The sequence below is a fragment of the Euprymna scolopes genome, chromosome 16 (genome assembly GCF_053919585.1).
Source record: "Euprymna scolopes isolate OS-2025 chromosome 16, ASM5391958v1, whole genome shotgun sequence".
Lineage (NCBI taxonomy): Eukaryota > Metazoa > Mollusca > Cephalopoda > Sepiida > Sepiolidae > Euprymna > Euprymna scolopes.
The window spans coordinates 10,276,512-10,297,297 of record NC_136497.1 but is presented as its reverse complement, the minus strand read 5'-3'; positions in this window follow the sequence as shown (position 1 = coordinate 10,297,297).

The following is a 20,786-nucleotide window of genomic DNA, read 5'->3' as shown; positions in this document are numbered from 1 at the left end:
TGTTTTGTCAATGTACATGTACCGGGATAGACATTCTTATATAATTTAAATCATAAATTCGACTAAGATGTTAAATAATTAGAAGTAAAATCTAGAGAAGCTTCTCTTATCTAGAGTGATTCATTAAGAATTAATAATTTCTGTGAAATTTCAAACTGATGCACCTGAAGAAGGATGGATAGCAAATTGATGAAGTGTTGCGATTATGTCAAAGATGAGATAATACTTGATGCCAATTAAATCTGATAGTTTATATAATCATCTGGATGGGAAATATATCACAAAAGAAAATACACCCTGATTGTCGCTAAAAAGCATTTTTTCTCAAATAAACATATTTATATGGATATCTTTTGATATGAATTAAAATCTGTCTCGGCCAGGGATTAGTTTAAATAAGCAGTAGATAAAGTAAAACACCAATTCACTTTTACCATCCATAAAATAGTAAAATAAAGATTCGTCCCTCGTAAATGTCACCAATTCTCAGATGGATGTAAAATAATTAAACAAAACTATACAGCGGATAAACTTACGTATATTTTTGACACATCAGGCTGACAATCCGATTCATTTTCCTTCAGAAGTCCGCACAAATAATCAGACATTACGCAAAATCACTTTGTTCAAAAGTATAACGATGCCAAATTTCCAGAAACAGACCTTTTTTTAAAACATGAAACGTTGGATTGAATGCAATCACTGACATAGTCCTAAAGCTTTGCGAAATGGAGTTTACAAAACTATACTCATGTGCTAACATGAATGAAAGTAAGATTTGATATTTTGTAGTTCCGATTAGACGATTTAAGTAAATTATGTCCTAATTCTGCTAATTCTGTATGTTTTGTGCAATGTAACTATAGTTCACATCACAACATTTAAGAACATATTTTAGAGAATCCATGCTTTCTCGATGACACAGTGAAAGGTACACACGCATATAAACAAGCATTCATACGTACATATATAAGATATAGGTTACACGTAACCCGGAGCAGCTATATATATATATATATATATATATATATATATATATATATATATATATATATATATATATATATATATATATATATATAAGGGGTTATCACCAACAATGTGTATTTTTTAACATCAATTTTTTGTTCCGTTTTTTCGTTTTTCTTTGAAAATTATGTTTAGATCATTGTAATAATGTTTTTAAATCATTGAAATCGTTTTTAACGCGTTTCAGACGTTATGTGCAGCGTCCTCTTTAGAAAGTATTTAAAATGAGTAGAATATATTCAAGACGTGTTAAAAATATTAAAGAACATTTTCGTAATTCATTTGAAATGTACCGAGAGGTGGAAACATGTGTAATCGATTCTACTTTTCATTCGTATGTCCAATTTTTATTACTGGTTCATTGGGCTGGACTGATTTCTTATGTATACGTGAACACTTTACTTGCAACTACTCAGTTCATACACATCGTAATGGATTAAAAAACCTATTTGATAAATTAAGCTTTTTATAATGAACTTCTTTTGATATAAATTTGGAAATGATTTTTAAAAAATTCAAGCTCAGTGACTGAATATGCAGCAATAATATAATTTTGCCTTTGTTTGTAGCAATAAGAAGCAATACTGTAATAGATACCTTGAGAAAGTCACGCTTGAATACGATATTTTAATTTCTCCAGATTTCGTATATATTATTAAAGAGTCGTGATTTCAGAATTAAAAAAAAGTAATTATGTGTCATCAGTTAGAATCGAAACTATAGTATTCAAAGCTGCTGACGTTACCACTGTACCAACGTGACACGCATATGAATTGATTAAAAATTAAAAATTAAAATAAACAGAGATGAATGTACACACATGTTTTACGACTTCTTAATTTTGCGAGGGTTTGATCCCTTAAATACACCTTTAACCGGCTAAGAATCTATAAGAGAACGGCCCGTAAAAATCCAATTATTTGAGGCCCCTAGCGCCGCTCTGCGACATTTAGTTTCGGAGAAGATTGAGTTAAATATAGAGACAAACATACAAATCGACAGACCGACAGACATATAACCGTTTATATATTAGATTATATAACCACACACACACACACACACACACACACACACACACATATATATATATATATATATATATATATATAGAGAGAGAGAGAGAGAGAGAGAGAGAGAGAGAGAGAAAGAGAGATGCAGAGAGAGAGAAAGGAACCAAGTAAGATAAATAGATATATTGGACATTATATATGGCAACATGGGTGAATAGATGCATTGTAGAGATATCAGGTGTAAGTATTTTTCTTTTGGAATAAGGAAAACTCATCTTCACAGCCTTGGAAATGTCTTCCCGTTATTTGTTCTGAATGTTATTTGAAGAAAAGTAAATATGGTACTCTATCTCAAAACATGTTGGGCGAAGCGATCAGTGTCGAATGCCCAAGATGTATTCTTTTTATGAGTGTAGTTTATTTGGCACAGCGTGTCTGCAAAGGATTGATTACTAAGCAAAATGAAATATCACGCGCGTATCAAAGTTACGTAAAACATAGCCATGTATAAACGGAAGCCAATGGCCTTGTGGAGCAAGACATGTAAGAATTATTCAGGCTTGTCTGTGTACACCTCAACCTTGTATATATGGCTTTCATCTGTAAAAAGTATTCATCACTATATATCTATATATTTATATATATTTGCATGTGTGTAAACACACATACACCTATATATATATATATATATATATATATATATATATATATATATATATATATATATTATTTTGATCTTATTCTGTCTGTAAGTATACCTTTTTCAGAAACACTGCGAGGCAGATCTGGCGATATTTCTGCATGGAGCTTTATTATGATAAAGCGCAGTGAACTAAGTATACGTTTATGCGTAATTTAACTGATGTTAATAGGGATTAATATTTGATGTAAAATTTATGCATTATCTATATATTAATACAATAGAGGGTGTATTGTTTTCTGTGTCACGCTTACATACGGGTCGATTAATTGTTATGTACTTCCATTTCTCGTCATAAATAATTTTACTTAGAATTCTTCGTAAGTTTTGGTTTCGGTTTTGATCATCACTGTTGGTTCCTTATGATCTATTTTTGTTACAAACAATTTTATCAAAAATTCTTCATAAGGTATAGTTTCAGTTTCAATTTTAGCTGATGGAACGCAGGTTATATGTATATATATATATATATATATATGTATATATATATATAGTAACTTATAAAATATATATGGCGATTAAGCTATATATATTAAATTTATGTGAGTAAATGAAGTAGCTATATATATATATATATATATATATATATATATATATATATATATATATACTCATAAGTTTTTATTTCGCTTTCGATTCAAGCTAATACGCCCAAGGCATATGGATATATTTTATATTTTTTTAAATCGCAACTTATAAATATATAAAAATCGATAGAACACTAACTCTATAATAATATATACGAATTCTGCAAGATTAAAAATATCACATATAAGAGTACTTTACGACCAAACTTTGCCGAAAATTCGTGCTAGCTTAGATAAATGCTTTTGCAGGTTTAACAAAAAACTACAAAAATATCAGAGCGTCTGCATTTACATTGAATATCTTCAGAATACTTGCATCCTCCCCTGACTCCCCTGTGGAATTTCCACATATCCTGCTAGTTAAAGTATGCATATGATACGACGGATATCTTCTTTTTTAAAATAACTCTAGACGAAACTCGCAGACGTAAATAGAAAATAATACTAATGAAATTGGATCTGGAGATAGAATCATTTACTGACAAACCAACTTTAAATGGAATCCCACGCCTAGTGTTCAATCAGCTGTGTTTAAAACAGAAAAGCTAAAAAGCAAGCAGTACTCGTAGAAAATGAAAGAATTCAAAGATTCGCTTGATACAAAATGTCTCTCTTTAACTTGTCTAACAATATTCTAAGAGTGAGATAATTTGTCTGCGTGGTGGCAGTGGGAGTAACTAGTGAAAACGAATGACGAAGTTAGGTTAGATAAAAAAAAATAATCGCCCTGCGCCTCATATGTGAGGTTAAATTTCAACTCGAGAAATTACTTCAGCTGAAAGACGGGGATAGATACGGAACAAGATTTTCTTGAATTAACGTTTGTATTGGTTGACTAATTCAAGTAAAACTTTTACTGAGTGAATACTTAGTAACAGTTGAGAACAAAGCGATGTCACGTTCGGCTGGAATGATTCAGATTTGTAGTTTCCTGTTATCTCTTCAATGAAGACGTGGCTAATATTACAAACAAGCTGGCATTATAGCACGCTTAAAATAACGACAATGTGCCATTAAGATCATTGTTTTTAACAAATATACAGCTGCTAAATTTCTACGGTGTGTCTAATATTTTTATATTGCAGTTGAAACAAGTACAATTGTGTTATGTTATAAGATGACAACTGCAGACATACACATTTCGAATAATCCCGAATACACAATAAACATACACATTTGATTCGAACAAAGAAACGGTTGCGCAATTTAACCAGTTGAGGTTAATTTTAAACAAACATGGCATCTTGTTTATTTCTAATCAATTGCAACGAAATGAGAACGATGTTTTATTAATTAAAACCAGTAAGAATACTCGGCATCGCCCGTTTATCTATATAATAATAAAGTTGACTTTTTCTCGGTCTGACATTGATCTTTAAAGTCCACTTTTTTCAATTTGAAAAATTATTTTACGAACTTTATAATATAGAAAGTGAATATTTACGACATTCGTCATAGGATTTTTGCAAAAGACTATTTTAGCTATCGGGATAATCACGTTGATACATTGGTTCTCGTCACATCACCGAAAGTAAGCAACGTTGAGCCTGGCTAGTAACGGATGGATGGCCATTTGGGAATTCTAGTTGATGTATGTGCTCTCCGCTTATCTCGGCATTGTTTCAAGCCGTCCTGACCCTCCATTCACCATTGGTATTTAACATTGCCGACTCAGCAAAAGTGTGGCAGGATATTGTGAAAATCTTGCCCCCCAAATATCCATAGTCTGTCAAGACCGAAGGAAAGCTACAATTTTTTGCTTACGCTATTTCATTTATGATTTAAAAACTATTATGAAAATAATAAAAACATATTAATGTGTAATTAATAAAGTAATTTGGGCTTAGAAAATCTCATGGTTTCCTAATGATTTGTTATAAATATAGATGTCTATCACATGATCAACGCATAGATCAGAGCGTAGTGCTTGTTCTGTTCTTGACCGAAAAAGATATTCTAGGCCGAAGACATTTCATTTTCCTCCAGTACCTAACATATGTCGTTTATGAGAAGTGTAGTATCCCAACACTAATAAATCGGCATTTTTTCAAACTGTGTCCAGATGAAAAAGCGAGTAAATAGTTACAATATTATGTATTATTATAGACGTTATAATTCAGCCTTTGATGGTGATTAGGTTTCTTTCTCAATTAGGTATTCATTTATAGTCGCTAAATAATCCGACTTCTTCAAGAATAAGAATTGCATCGCAATTATACTTCTACGACTAATTCTTATTATGGAACTGATAAATCTACCATATTAACTGCCAATATGCATGCGTTATAATAAAAATAGCGAATTAATCAACACTCTACACAATCGTAATAATGAGAAAAACCGCTATATATCTGTACTCCTATATATTAATTTTTTTTATTAATTGATATTCATATAAAACTCCTTTCTTCTATTACAAAATGTGACTCAAGGTCGTTTTTAATGTGGATGGAAACTATCTCCCCAAAAGAAGGGTAAAAGGGGCACGTGGCACTCAAATAATAATTGTCTCAGTATAGAAATAATAAATGAGCAGCTGCAGCATAATCTGGAATACACCTTACTAAAGCCTGATTGTCACAGCTGGTGAAAGTCAAAAATTCAATCTAGACGTAGGAACAATATAGAAGAAATATATGTGCTGTTTTAAACTTGAAAAAATGCTACAAAAACGTATCGAATGCTTTGGGCTGTTGTCGGATTATCTTGCATGAATCAAACATCAGTTGTTGTCAAGGAAGACAGGGAGATTGTGAGACATGATGAAAGTGTGGGAAGGTAAGGAAGTTAGAATACCAGTATGGATTTGACAAATAAAAGGTGTTCAAATAATATAAGAAAGACATACATTGTTATGAGAGCAGGGAAATTGTCAAATTGATGAATTCAGATCCCCAAGTCTAAACCTTGCTCCTCGTAATTCTTGGTCATTCCTCATGCTTAAAGTAAATCTTAAACTTTATGTTATGTTATGTTAAGAATATTAAAGGGGTTGTGACAAGAGTCAGTGACACACCCACGAAAGAGAACTTTCATGAGGCCTTCCATAAGTTGTTGGAACGGTACACAAAGGGCATTGCAGCCGGAGGTGGTTATTCGAAAAGAAATACATTTCCATGTGTGCACTATTAATAAAAGTGCCAATGCGAAAAAAAATCTGGAAACATTTTGGAGGCACTTGGTACTTTGTAAAACATCTTGTATTTTAAACGGAGTATTATCTCCGTAGCCTTATCAATTCAAAATAGACACATGTATGCTAGAACTTGTTATTTCTGATTCAGAAAATTCTGAATATAAAATACTTATGATATCTTCATTCACGGTATTCGATTAAGATGACACTATAACAGAAGACTGGAAATCTCTAGACAGTTGAGCGTCTAGTCTTCTTCTTTAGCAAGATATAACACGGTAAAAACACGAACAAAAAATTACTTTAAGAGATATCACTGACACTAATTTCTATACGGACAGAATTTTCCATTGGGACACAAAATTCAAACAAAGCACAAGCAGTCAGTCTTTTTTTAAATAAAGTTTGCTCTCTGTCGTATTTCGATCAGATCATCGTATTGATGCAATTTAATTCATTGTTATTGATTTAAAAAAAAATTAAACTTCTTCCTTCTAGAAAACGGAATCTTAAATGTTTATTTGAAAACGTTTATTAAAAACAATACCAACTAACTTCTTTAAAAAGGAAACTGTCAAAACAAATCCGTTTTGAATTTTAAATCTGCATTCTATTTGCTAATGTATATTGGGTGCAATATCATTTTATTCGAAAAAAAAACAAAATGCCACCTGATTTTCCAAGCGAGGGAACTATCAACAGAAACATTAATTAAAAGAATATTTCACGTAACCTTATTCTACGTTCACTCCTGTTACTCTGAAAGCATTTGGATAATAATTACTGCTGTCTAATTATGTTTTTAAAGGTGAATCAGTCTAATATGGATGTAATTCATGCGGGTACTGATATCCATTGAACGATTTTTTAAAAACATATTCCGTTTTATTTTGTGCATAAAGACTACACAATAATATGAAAATTAGTTGGTGAAATTCTGTGAGCCATAAACACCCAGGAAAGGAAGCTATTTTTTTGCAGTCGGGATTTAATCAATGCGAAGTGGAACGCAGCGGGAAAGTCGTTTAGTCGATATGAAACAGCATTTATTAAAATCGGGATAGGATGATGATTAAAACGATTTTAATTTGTTATAATGGCACCAAAAGCAATAAATAGCATACTGTGCATCTTCAACAAAAATCTGGCTCCCATACTTACAAACCTGTTTCAACGCTGTCATTAAGAGAAATGATTCCTTACACTTTGGAAAACATCATTAGTTTGCCTCGTATTTCAAAATTCAGAAGATCGTGCATCTCCTCCTCATTACAGACCAGCTTACTATCGGCCATAAATAAACTGCTCGAATCTGTGTTAAATAAAGCAGAGGCCAACCACCTATGCAAAAATAACCTATTCAGCGACAGTCAATATAACGTCTGTACTAACTGTAATATCACACAAGATTAGGGAAGCTTTCGATGGGGCTTTGTTTCTAGAACAATTTGTCTTGACATGTCAAAGGCTTTTAATAGGGTATGGCATAAAGATCTGTTTCACAAGATCCCCAGCTAATTATTTGCTGGAAATTTCCTTTCATTTATTAAATCGTTTTTCTCTAGATTTATAAAAGTAGTGGTTGATAGGCCGAAATCAGAAGCTGATAGTATCAATGCTGGTGCTCATCAGGGTTCCATCGTGAGTCAAAGCTATTTGTTAATTTTCATCAATGATCTCCCAAATCCTATTCTTTACTCATTCGTAAACATCTATGTAGACGGCACGACCATCTACTGCAACACTTTAGAAGCCGGTAATTACCAATGTATCTCTGATCTCTCTCTTCTGTTCTTGAGTACGTGATGCAATGGGGAAAGGGATATCTAGTTAATTTAATACATTTAAAATCAAACTTCTCTTTTTTCAGCATTAACGCTCTGACGCCCCAATTAAAATAAATGACTCGTTTGATGGAAGAACCATACATTTGATCCTGACATTCCTGATCAGAAATAGTGCACATATATCAAATTTGTTGCTAACGTCGCTGGAAAAATATTTGGATCATTGTACAATTCCCGTAGTATGTATGTATGTATGTATGTATGTATTATGTATGTATGTATGTAGGTATGGGTGTGTTTCGACTTTCGAGAGAGGCGACGGATCCTTACAAGAATGGTATCATTTCCAAGCCCGACGTTGCGGGAAACTAATATCGAAAAATTGGCCATTAAACATTAATTCCCTTACTCTAAATTCGGCCATTTTGTACAAGGAGGGTCGATTTCTTTCGCCAACATTTTATCGTCAGCGTCACTGTTAGAGTGACTTCGGTTAATTTCAACGCCTTTGACTTCCGGTCGTGTAATGGAGACACCGGCTAAGACGTCAGATTTTCTTTCACTTTCTTTTCCGCCTTCACGTCACAAGTTCGAGCCTGCCTGACTACTACAATATTTCCTTCAACACCTTACTCTTATTCTTTTGCTCAACACACACCTCCAAACACCCGGGCAACGCTGGACACTCAGGCAAGTCCATAATACTTTAGTTTTTAGAAATTAACGATCGTTTGATTTTCTCAATAAATTTCTTTCTTCCAAGCAATTTACGATGATTTGATATTCTCGATAATTATTTATTTTAAAGCAATTGCCGATCCATTGATTTCCTTAAAAATATTTCCATCAAATCAATTAACCATCATGAATTGTTCTCAATAATTATTTTCTTTAAACCAATTGACGATCATTTGACTTCCGTAAATAAGTTTACTCTAAAGCAATTAACGATCATTTGATTTTCTCAATAATAATTTACTTAAAGGCAATTCACGATCATTTAATTTTCTCAATGAATTTTTACTTTAAAGCAATAAACGATGATTTAATTTTTCCCATAAGTATTTTTCGCTTAACGCAATTGACGACCATTTCATATTCTTTTCAAATATTTACTTTAAAGCAATTGACGATAATTTGATCTTGTCGGTGATTATTTACGGTAAAGCATTAGCGATCATTTGATGTTATCAACAATAATTTACTTCAAAGCAATTGACGTTCATTTCCTTTAAAATATTTATTTTAAACTAATTAACGACTATTTTTTCTTCAATACTTATTTACTTTAAAGCAATTAACAACCATTTGGTTTTCTCAAAAAATATTTACTCTAACGAAATTAACGATCATTTACTAACCCCGACCGTTTTTTTGTCTTTATTAGAAATACACCTTACATATCTCCAGCTTATAAGAAGTGTGCCTCTTTTTTATATTTCCATGCGTTTTGAATATGCCTATGCCCACTCAAGGTTCTAGAGCGTATCAATTACTGATTAAATAACGTTTTTGTAAACAAATATATTCTTACAATACATGATTTTTAAGAATTAAGAAAATACATTAATTAAACCACATAAAGCATATTTGTTCCTAAACCTTAAAACCTACTACCTCAGTGTATTTTACGAATTTATGCGGCCTGACATTTTCTAAAAATATTAATTATTTGGATATTCAGCTTACTTTTCTCAGCTTAAGTGTATTTTACAAATCTATCGGCTAATGTAAACCCCGAGCCCACTTCTCGCGGTATCTTGTCGAACGCAAACATCTTTCTGTCGAATTAGAAATCTGCGCACATTTCTAATTGGAACTAATCCGGCAAGTTTCATTTTGTCGACAATTACTGAGCAATACTAAGATACAAATTACTAAGATACAAATTACTAAGATGCAAATTACTAAGATGCAAATTACTAAGATACAACTTACTAAGATACAACTTACTAAGATACAAATTACTAAGATACAAATTACTAAGATACAAATTACTAAGATACAACTTACTAAAGATTCCCACTCTCTCATGACTGATGGAAGGCCAGAGTTACATCGACTAAATTGGTGTGAAAATAAAAACATCTACGATGATAACAGTAGTACGAATATTCGAAATAATCGATGTTTCCGTTCAGTCTCGAAAGACAAAGGATACCCCCTGTAGAGGCAGCTGCGCGTGTATTTGTGAGGGAAGGATTGCGAAATCTATAACCACACCTCTCCTGAATCGGCACTTTTTGGGTCCAATGGCAAGGAGAAGTCCACGACGACTGGAAATAATGACGAGATAAGCGGAGAGCACATTCAACACCTAGAAGTTTCACATGGCTACCTCTTGTGTACTGACCAGGTTCAACGTTGCTTAACTTCCGTGATCCAGCGAGAACCGGTGTGTCGACGTGTTTTTGCCGTATTCCTAATAATACAATATTTAAAACTTCATCTTAAACATCTAAATTATTTTTCTGTAATAATTATTTTTATTGCTTTTTCATTAATATACATATAATATATAGTACAGTAATATGAAAATACTAAAGTATAGATTATTTCATAGACTTTACATTAGAATAAACTAAATACACGACTTACATGCGCAACAAATATTATCATTCTCCAGAATATTACATCCTCATTACTCCATATATTTTACTTGTTATTTCCGCTCCAAAAATCGTTAAAGAAACACATATTACATTACCATTATACTTTACTATATCTTTACTTTTTCTGTATTAAGCCACGAAACTAAATACTTCGAATGACCACGTCTCACCTTTCTCCTGCTAAATATCAAATAGAAATACATTCAACATACACATAACAATACTAATGATCATCGCCGCAATACTGTTTTATCTTTTGGGGGAGAGTTCGCTTTCATAGAAATACAGATGTTTTCTATCCTATAACAAAATCACATAGCTAAATGTTTTCTTCTTACATAGTTACTTCTATATTTCCTATCTAATCAAAATGTTAACTGTCTTGAAAACAGTTAAATTAGTTTATTTTGAAGCGAGTGAATTAATCAATTTCACGCGTAAACTAAAAATAAGTTTACTAATTAAATAATCACAAATAATTTAGCACTTCGCCTCTGATCAATTATGAAGTTGAAATTATAATCTTTAGGTTATGATGTTCAATGTTTGTTTTTCAATTAAACTTATGAGGGGAAAAGAAAGTAATAAGCGACAAAGCCCCGTCATAGAAAATTACTCTATTAAGCAAGGCAAGTCCATCAAACTATTCCCTGGGTGTTCTAGGGTAAGTGGCTTCAGCTAATATGGAATAAAATGATAACGTTCAAGTGATATAAAGATGAGGATAAGACACACACACACATCTAGACCATTAATAATATTGTTCATATAGAGAGGGCGCATATAAGTTGAAGTCAGGATATTTCTATTTTTTCTATTGTTTAAAACAAGTATAACTTGCTGTGTTTGCTCTTTAGTTATTGGACTCTGCGGCAAAGCTGATATTGCAACGAAGTTCGATGAACTGGATTAATAAATAGGACATTTCTTTTACAAACGAGACTTGATTATAGGTATAGAGCTAACATATGCAGAATCCTTTAAGTAGCGAGGCGAGACAATGTTTGTTACTGATAAAACGGAGAGATAATTCTTTGGCGGCGAGAAATATCGGCTTAAACCGTGGAGAAATGTGGCGAGGCATGAATATTAAACAATAAAAGGAGGAAGCGTGGGAAAAGAAGAGATGAAGGAAAGATAATGTAAAAAAGTTTTTTTCTATTGACAATCATCCTCTTAGATTGATCGATTTGTATGAGCATACAACATCCCTCAAAATCACCCAGAGTTAACAACATACATTAAGTTAGACATATATATATTTTTAGATGGTTGATGGAAAGCTTTGTTGACTGTCTGTTTCGGTAATGCCAATTGTAGTTACTTTTTATCAGGAAGAAGTGAGCCTATAATATAAATAGAGTGCATCTTTCTTTTGTCAGTTTATACTATTAAAAATAATACCCTAAACAAAGACCAAACGCGCCTTTTCGTAATAAAATTTAACACGTAATCACGTGATAGTGTTCTGTTATACATAAGAGTAACCAGATCGCTAGTCGTCGTTTGTTGATACGTACAATTAGGAATACCTCTACTATCAGACGTGAACAAAAAGTCTCCTGTACTTTTAATAAGAAAAAAAAAAGAATTATTAGAACTGTGTGTATTCTCCAGTGACAATACTGACAGCAAGGAGGGATCACAACGTGGCCGTGGTTTGTCTCCAAATATACCGAGATATAACATGCCCCTTCTCTTGCCGCAGTCTGGTTGTTTTTACTTAAATTAGGACGAATGGCGTCAGAAAATTCCGCCACTATTTTTTTTTTTGGGGGGGGGTCTCAGCTAGTGCCTAATTCCTTTATTTGGAAAGTCGATAACGTATTTGCCGGCAAACCGTGATCTAGGGTCGTTGTCCTAACAGAATTTCCTGATATTCCTGGCCCCGGCTTTTATTGACGTAATCTTCGCAAGCTCACATAGCCGATTGTCCTCTCCGAAATACTTCTACCATTTGCAACTGCACACCTCTGTAACGATAATACTATTTTAATATGAATATTAAAAATTAATCTCCACGAAAGTCATATGGTGTAAAGGGATAATGAAAACTGAAATGTTTATTACAAAGACATGAAATATTTTTATCTTTAGTTTAAAAAAACACACATATAGGCCACACATAGAATCGAAAACTAGCAGCTTGACTTTACTGGAATACGATTTTTAAATATTAATGTAAACGTTTCTGATGATAGCTACAAAGCAATTTTATCATCCGTTTTGTTTGGTTTTTGACATTAATGAGTAAAAAATCTTCGTACTAAGTGAAAACAGGAAACTTTCGTATAATGAAGGAATTTTACAATAATATCGTGGGTGTCTGACTCCACGTCGTATATCCATTTCATTTAAAATAAAAAAATAGGCAAAATTATACAAATAAAACATCGAAAAATAAAATAGTAATTGTTCCGCGCTTTGAAATACATTTATTTGCATATGCGCGAGAAAAGACGTCCTAAAAGACTGAACTAGAAAAGAAGACGGGGATTCGAGTGTTTAGGACGGAAGAGGACACGTCAAAATTTATGAAGCCGTGCGAATACTGAGAATCTTTTTTGTCTTATTAGATCTTATTGGATTACAAGCTACGTTCAGTATTGAAAAATGTAAAGTTGATTCGATCGATCCGAGAATTTTTGACAGTTAGCGTCGGCATGTCATGGATAATTTTTAATAAACATTCGAGAGCCAGATGTAAGAAAAAACTTGTCTACGTGCTTTCGGAGAACTGGAAAGACGCATTTGAGAGACAGACATTGTGTAATATGTAGCCATGCTATGGAAAATTTAAAGTAAAAATTCTAAAGTCGAATTTCGGAAAATTGGTATTGTCGTGAATGTGAGAAAGATAATTACCATTCGACTCTGAAATTTATATGTTTGAAACTCCAGAAAAATGTGAAGAGCCAATTGTTTTTAACTGCATACGGACGGCTAAATATATTTGGTAACGTAGTAGAGTGAGTGCTAGCGATAACTAATTTAACCTGGGCATGTTTAGTCTGGCTGTGTAGTTAACTCTAGTTGGGTAAAACCGTGTAGTTAAGGCTAGATGTCTCTATTCGTGTAGCGAAGGCTCGATATGTCTAGCCGTGTATTGAAGAATTGCTTACAATGGCCGTGTAGTGAGGGCTAGTTTACCCCAGCCGTGTAGTAAGCTGTAGTTTTGTCTAGCCGTGTAGTTTACTCTAGTTGTGTATAGCCGCATAATATGAGGTTCTTGTGTCTATGCGTGTAATGAGGGCTAGATATGTCTGCCCGTTTAGTGAGGGCTAGTTTACTCTGGCCGTTTAATGAGAGCGAGTTTAGTCTGGTGTCGTATAGTGATTGCCGGTTGCGTTCAGTACCATGTATTGAGAGCCAGATGCGTCTTGTGTGTGGAGCACCAGCTGTGTTTTATGTCGTTTACTAAGAACCGTAGAGACGTAAGTGCCCCATGGGTTTATAATAAGATCATAAGGTCATGAGGGCATGTTGTTTGAAATATATTCATTTTTTAAAGAGTGACCACTTATCGAGGCCCCCGAAACCACTCCAGAATAAACGTCAATGAATGTACAGTATTCTCTGGGAAAATGTCGTAGTAGCCGTTAGTTGTGGAAATTTGGTAAATTGGATTGTTTAAAGAGGAGACTAATCAAGAACTTGTTTATGTTAGACTGGAAGCCGACCATATTGTAGTCAGTTGAAAAACAGAAAAACGGAACAGAGTTCCACGGTATGCAGTTCAAAGAAAGAAGCAGATTTGGGTGTCAAATTAGAATATCCTTTAATTAAAAATTCATCTAGGGAAATAGTCGATCAGATGCCAGTTTCGCTTAGAAAGAATAGGTAATGTTTGGTCTTTTGTAATTGGATTTCAGCCTCTTAAACCTTGGAATGTAGACCCTTGATGTTGGAGAAAGGCACACGGTGGTATGTGTCTACGCTGGACGTTGGAATTCTGGGTTTAATCGTGGAATTTCTTCGGGAGACTTTTCCTGATGGAGTTTAAGGATTTGTGAAATAGGTTGACAGACTTGGTTAGAGCAAGGGAAATTCTAAAAGTAAAGGAGAAAAAGAAGTGACGAGTATTTTTGTAGACCATGACAAGGTAAACCCGTAAAAATTATCCATATATTAGTGACATCGAGAAGCCCCACAAGAAGCTATTGAATGGTTCATAATCCATTCACCAATAGGCAATACACCAGCCCCAGTATTTTGCACCTGCTAATAGAACGGCTTTCTTAGTTGTTAGTTCAAGCTACCGGTTCTCTTACTATCAGGCGAACAACGTCAGCCGAGTAGAACGTTTATCTCCAGCTCCATTATTAGTGATATGCTTACAAGCTCCATTATTAGTGATATGCTTACAAGGATAGAAGTAAATGCAGAAATTTTCTGTCATTGCATGAGACTACACACGCAAAAATTCTGCCGACCTAGAATACAGCGTTTTCTTCTCATATTTTCACAAAAAAATCACTTGTTCTAAACTAAATGAGAGACAAATTAGGAGAAGCTAGAGTTACAGAAGCTGTCGACAACGCATCCACAGTGCATTTTCTATCTCCACTTACATATGGGGTGAAATAGACGTTATCAAAAGATCGATTTATAGAAGAAAGAGAGTCAAGTGATTAGCACTAAAGAGAATATGTCGAAATTAAACAAGTGCATTTGCTGTCAATTATTTTGTCTTAGAAGGTCTTATATGTTCAAAGTATTCGTACGATTTGAGCCTTTGTATAAGCAATGTCACCTACAGAGGGTAATAATTGTAATTGGCTAACCGAAACATTCTCTTGAATGAGTTCGGATATATTAATGATCATGTAACAAATTAAAAGTATAAGTTGCCTTCCCTATGTATTGAGAACTCTTGTATACACCTGGTTAAAATTTCATTGGATGCTTTACCTCTGGAAAATATTAAGTTGGAATATATATATATATATATATATATATATATATATATATATATATATATACAGGGTGTTTCAAAAGTCTTGGGAACATTACAAATGCGTATATCTCATGAACTATTCCAGGTAGAAAAATGAAACTGGTGTCATTTTAAAGCTTGCTTAATCAAGTTTTTAGTCATACTAATGATTTTCGTCTTATCTTTCCATGTGCAGTAATGGCGTTCTCTAAACAAGACAAGGCGTTTTGCGTCCTCCAATTTGCGAAGACTGAATCGTGGACATGTGTTCAGCGTGCATTTCACAGGAAATTTAAAAAAGAAGTCCCTGAAAGAAAACCCATTGTCAGATGGCATGCTAAATTTGTGAAAGATGGGTGTTTGTGCCCAAGTAAGCGAACAGGTCGCCCTTCAACTTCAGAAGATGCAGTTGAGCAAGTCCGGAAGCCTTTCAGCAGAGCCCCCGTAAATCAGTGAGAAGAGCCAGCAGGGAACTTCAGCTTGCTCCAGCAACTGTCTGGCGTATCTTAAGGAAACGACTGCAAATGGTACCTTACAAGCTCAAGTTGGTCCAAAAGTTGAAGGACACTGATAAGCCACTTCGCCGTGACTTTTGCATTGCAATGCAAGAGAAGTTGGAAGATAACGGCTTTGATGACCGGCTTGTTTTTAGCGATGAGGCGACCTTCTATCTGAATGGCAAAGTTAACAAGCATAGCACTCGCATATGGGGTACTGAGTGTGACTTTTTCCTTTGGGGCTTTGTCAAGCAACAAGTCTATGTGCCGCCCCTTCCAAGAGATATTGACGAACTAAAGGCTCGAATAACGGCAGTTGTGGGAACCATTGACGTCAAGATGCTGGAACGCGTTTGGCAGGAAATGGACTATCGACTAGATGTCTGCCGTGTGACGAATGGTGCTCATATTGAGCAAGTTTGAAGATTCCCCACAAAACTTGAAACTTTAACCTTTCCAACGGTACCAATTTCATTTTTTAACTCCTAATAGTTTTTGAGTTATTAAAAATCTTTATGTTCCCAAGACTTTTGAAACACCCTGTATATATATATATATATATATATATATATATATATATATATATATATATATATATATATATATAGCCAGCAACATTTGTTGATTTTCTTAGATTTATTATTTTCCAAAAATAATAAAAGTCTTATCACTTGATCACTCTGGACGCCCGTTTCGATATTTAATAATAACTGTTTAAATTTCAACTTGATTTCTAGCAGTTTAGCTTGGCCGTATGGTTTGTTTCTTGGTAATTGAGTCAAAGATATCTTCGTGTCCGGGTTCATATCTCTTGACCGGCTGTAACCGTAACGTTCTGCACTGATGATTCCCAAAAGGATGAAAGAATTGTGCCTGTAGGCATTACAATTTATTATAGCAATAATCATGAAAGCCCCTATAAGAACACTTTAAAGTTGAAAAGTACCGATTTACTATGCCTCCCCACGGGACAGAGTTAGACACCAGGGTCGTTTATTAACGTGGAGAAAAGGTACAAAAATAAAAATTGAAGTAAGTCGGTCACTTCAGCTTGCTGCGCAGATCATGATATTATTATCACAAGATCACTCTGGACTGAAGCCTCGACACTTAATAATAAATGTTTAAATTTCAAATTAATTTGTCGCGGTTTAGGTTGGCCGTGTGGCTTTTTCCTTGCTCGTCGTGTCCGGGTGTAGCGTGACTCTCTAAGGGAGCGATATTGCTCCTCATTGGAGGGATTAAGGCCCCCTAAAACACCGAGTAAGGCCGGGTAGTTATGCTGAGATTGTCTGTTAAGCGTTAATTGGTCCCGGACAGAGGCGAGTAACTTATCAAAATTAGAATTAATAAATTTACTAATTATTAAATAGAACTTTTTGGCAGAAGATTCATAAATGAATGTACATTGTGTGTACGAATAGTTGGATTTAATAACTTTGATAAAATTCAAAATGGCGTAATGAAAAATAAAAAAAAGTTTTATGCAGCTTCTCTTCCAATTTTCGGATTTAAATCATGTCAAATCACACGTTTTACGGATTGCTTGTTTCTATTTCTTCTGAAGAGTTTAGGGCGTAATAGATTCACTGATTGATATAATAATTAAGTGATGGATTTTGCGCTACGAAACAGATACTGGCAATGATTGTATAAGTCAACTGAATTAAAGGAATAAATCATAAGATGGTCAACATCATGAATTTTGGAATATAACTTTTTGTCATGTATTTTCTATATTGCTGTGCAATTACATTGAACTTCTTAAATAAGGGTTGGTATATGTTATAAAATAATATTTCTACAGAAATCTCTCTCCCTCTCTCTCTCTTTCTTTCTTTCTCTCTCTCTCTTTATATATATATATATATATATATATATATATATATATATATATATATATATATACTAGCAAAATGATCCGATGTTGCGCGGGAGTGAAAAAGGATCAAATAATATTTTACACTCGCATATTTTTATTTTCATCAAAATCGGTGAAATCGTCTATTTTTAAATTAAATCGATTGATCACACACAAGCGAGTTAGAGAATTATTTTACACAAGTGTGATATTTTACAGGCGGAGTAGTGTGATCAATATGTGAACTTAAAATAATGTCTTACATATTAGTGTTATAATTAGATTTCGTTTCTTATCTTATACATTCCTCATAAATATTTATCCAATATATCACACGTTCGATAACCCACCTACATATTCATATAAGTGTTTGATTTATATAAACGTCGACATAGTTATATATGCATATTGTTTCACCCTATATTATTTATAGTTGTTCATCCGATAAATTTTTACGAGAATGCAATGTTTTACATGAAAATTTATCAAGCATATATGTTCTCTGAAATTCATTGGCGTTTCTGTGCTATATTTCGTGAAAACAACTCTTTTCTCCAGATTAAATTCAATAATTTTACTAAATACTAGTAGTTCAAACCGGCTCTGCTCGGACCCTATGTACGGTCCATAACTTTATATATATATATATATATATATATATATATATATATATATATATAAAATATTGACTCATGCCCAGTTAACCTACATCTAAAATGTCAAACGTTTAGACCCAAAATTGTCGGAGGAGTTAGGTAGCGTCTGCAAAAGTCAACTCCTTAAACGTTGACCTCTTGTCAGCCAAATTATCGCCTAAAAACTAATGAAAAAGCTTGCTGCATGTCTGCATACCCTTTATGTAAAAGTTAAAATGTTTAGACCCAAAATTGGCTGTTTGCTAGAGACCGCAAAGGTCAAACTAACCCATACTGTAAAATCTCGCAAATAGAAACCACTTTATATCGTTTTCATGTCATACTCACCATTTTAGTGGCATTATAACGAGTATTAACGCTAGCGTAGATTAGACCTGGGAGTTATGGCTTGTGAGATGTTGCTTTATACGCTATTCTGTATTTGTAGTTATTGTTCCTGTTACTTGTTCTTTTCATACTGTTGATATACTATAAATAACCTTTACCTGGTACTTGAGTCATAGCAATTAAGCGATGACATTATAGCCACCAAATTTCCTTTAATCGGGTCATCGGTACCGGTGACATTTTCATGTTATACTAAACATATTATATTTATGCTATCGAGGTGATGTTGAAAAAGAGTTAAAGTTTGTTTTAAATTAAACAAATTATATTGCAACTACAATGTACGCAATTACTCTGGTAACGTACCAGATTTTTCATCAAAATCTTAAGCTGTGAGTTGAGTATCAAGAGATTTGCTTACATTACTTTTAATTTTCTGCATGCTGGTAGATTCTTGGGAACAATAAGCAGGGACTAAATTTCAAAAGCAAACTGTACGAAGAAAACAGCTATTAAAGCAGGAAATCGTCCGTGATCTGGAGACGTCTAATTTGAAAGGCTTATATTTAGAAGTTAGTTCGGTTGATTGAAAATATCTACGTTGAGCGCTAAAAGTGAAGTAATTTTATCGAGTTTCTGCAAGGTTTACAAATTACACGATTAAAATGAGGTACCTCTTCTATTAAACACTTAGATTAAAACATGACAGGAAATATAACTTCAAATGGAACCGACCTGAGAATTATCTATTACCTAAAGAGCAAACGTCTGTATTTGTATGTTCGTATATCCGCTAAAAACTTTTGTAATCCGCATCACACAGACACCAACTTGGCACCGTTAAAATAGTGATTTCGAAAATTGCAAAAAAATCGTCGGTTATTTGGGACTCATAATTTTTACAATAGCAAGCTACAAACGGATACATATCCAAAGCCACATATCCATTTAAGCCACAAATACAACACGGATAGCTACTATGCTTCTAAGTCAGAGGAGAACTGATGATTTAAGATAGGGTCCTTACAGACATGAATAATCGACGTCAAAGTAATTATAATCAAAATATATGTTCACATGTTCAAATACTGAAATTTTAACTGGTGTACTTTTGTAAGAATACATTGTTTAATTTATCTAGAATATGTAATTGAGTTTTCATTTTATGGTTTATACCTATGTAAAGCACATTTTATCTATTTTACCCAAGAAATAAGTTTCGGCGAACTTATGTTCTTAAAAAATTTAAAAAATAATAGCGAATAGATAGATGAGAAAACAGAATACATTTTCTCCGTGATTTATTGTTCAATTATTGATAGGTAGAAAAAATCTGAATATATGACTAATCAAGATTGAATATGAAACGAATGTTTATACGTTTTTAACCCAATTAGTGAATTCCCAGACGAATATGAAAAACATCAGATTTACTTTAGATTTTACCATTACTGTTTATTTGTATAGAATTATAAATGAACAGCTAAGTTATTGTTTAGCCTTAAACTCCACTTGGGTTAAATATATATAGTTGTTTTTAGAAAGATAATGTTGTTGAAATCGACATTTCTCATTTAACACTTTAACTTAAACTACTATCACCGCTCAAGCAGTATTACAAGATATATAAAATCAATGGTAGGTTATT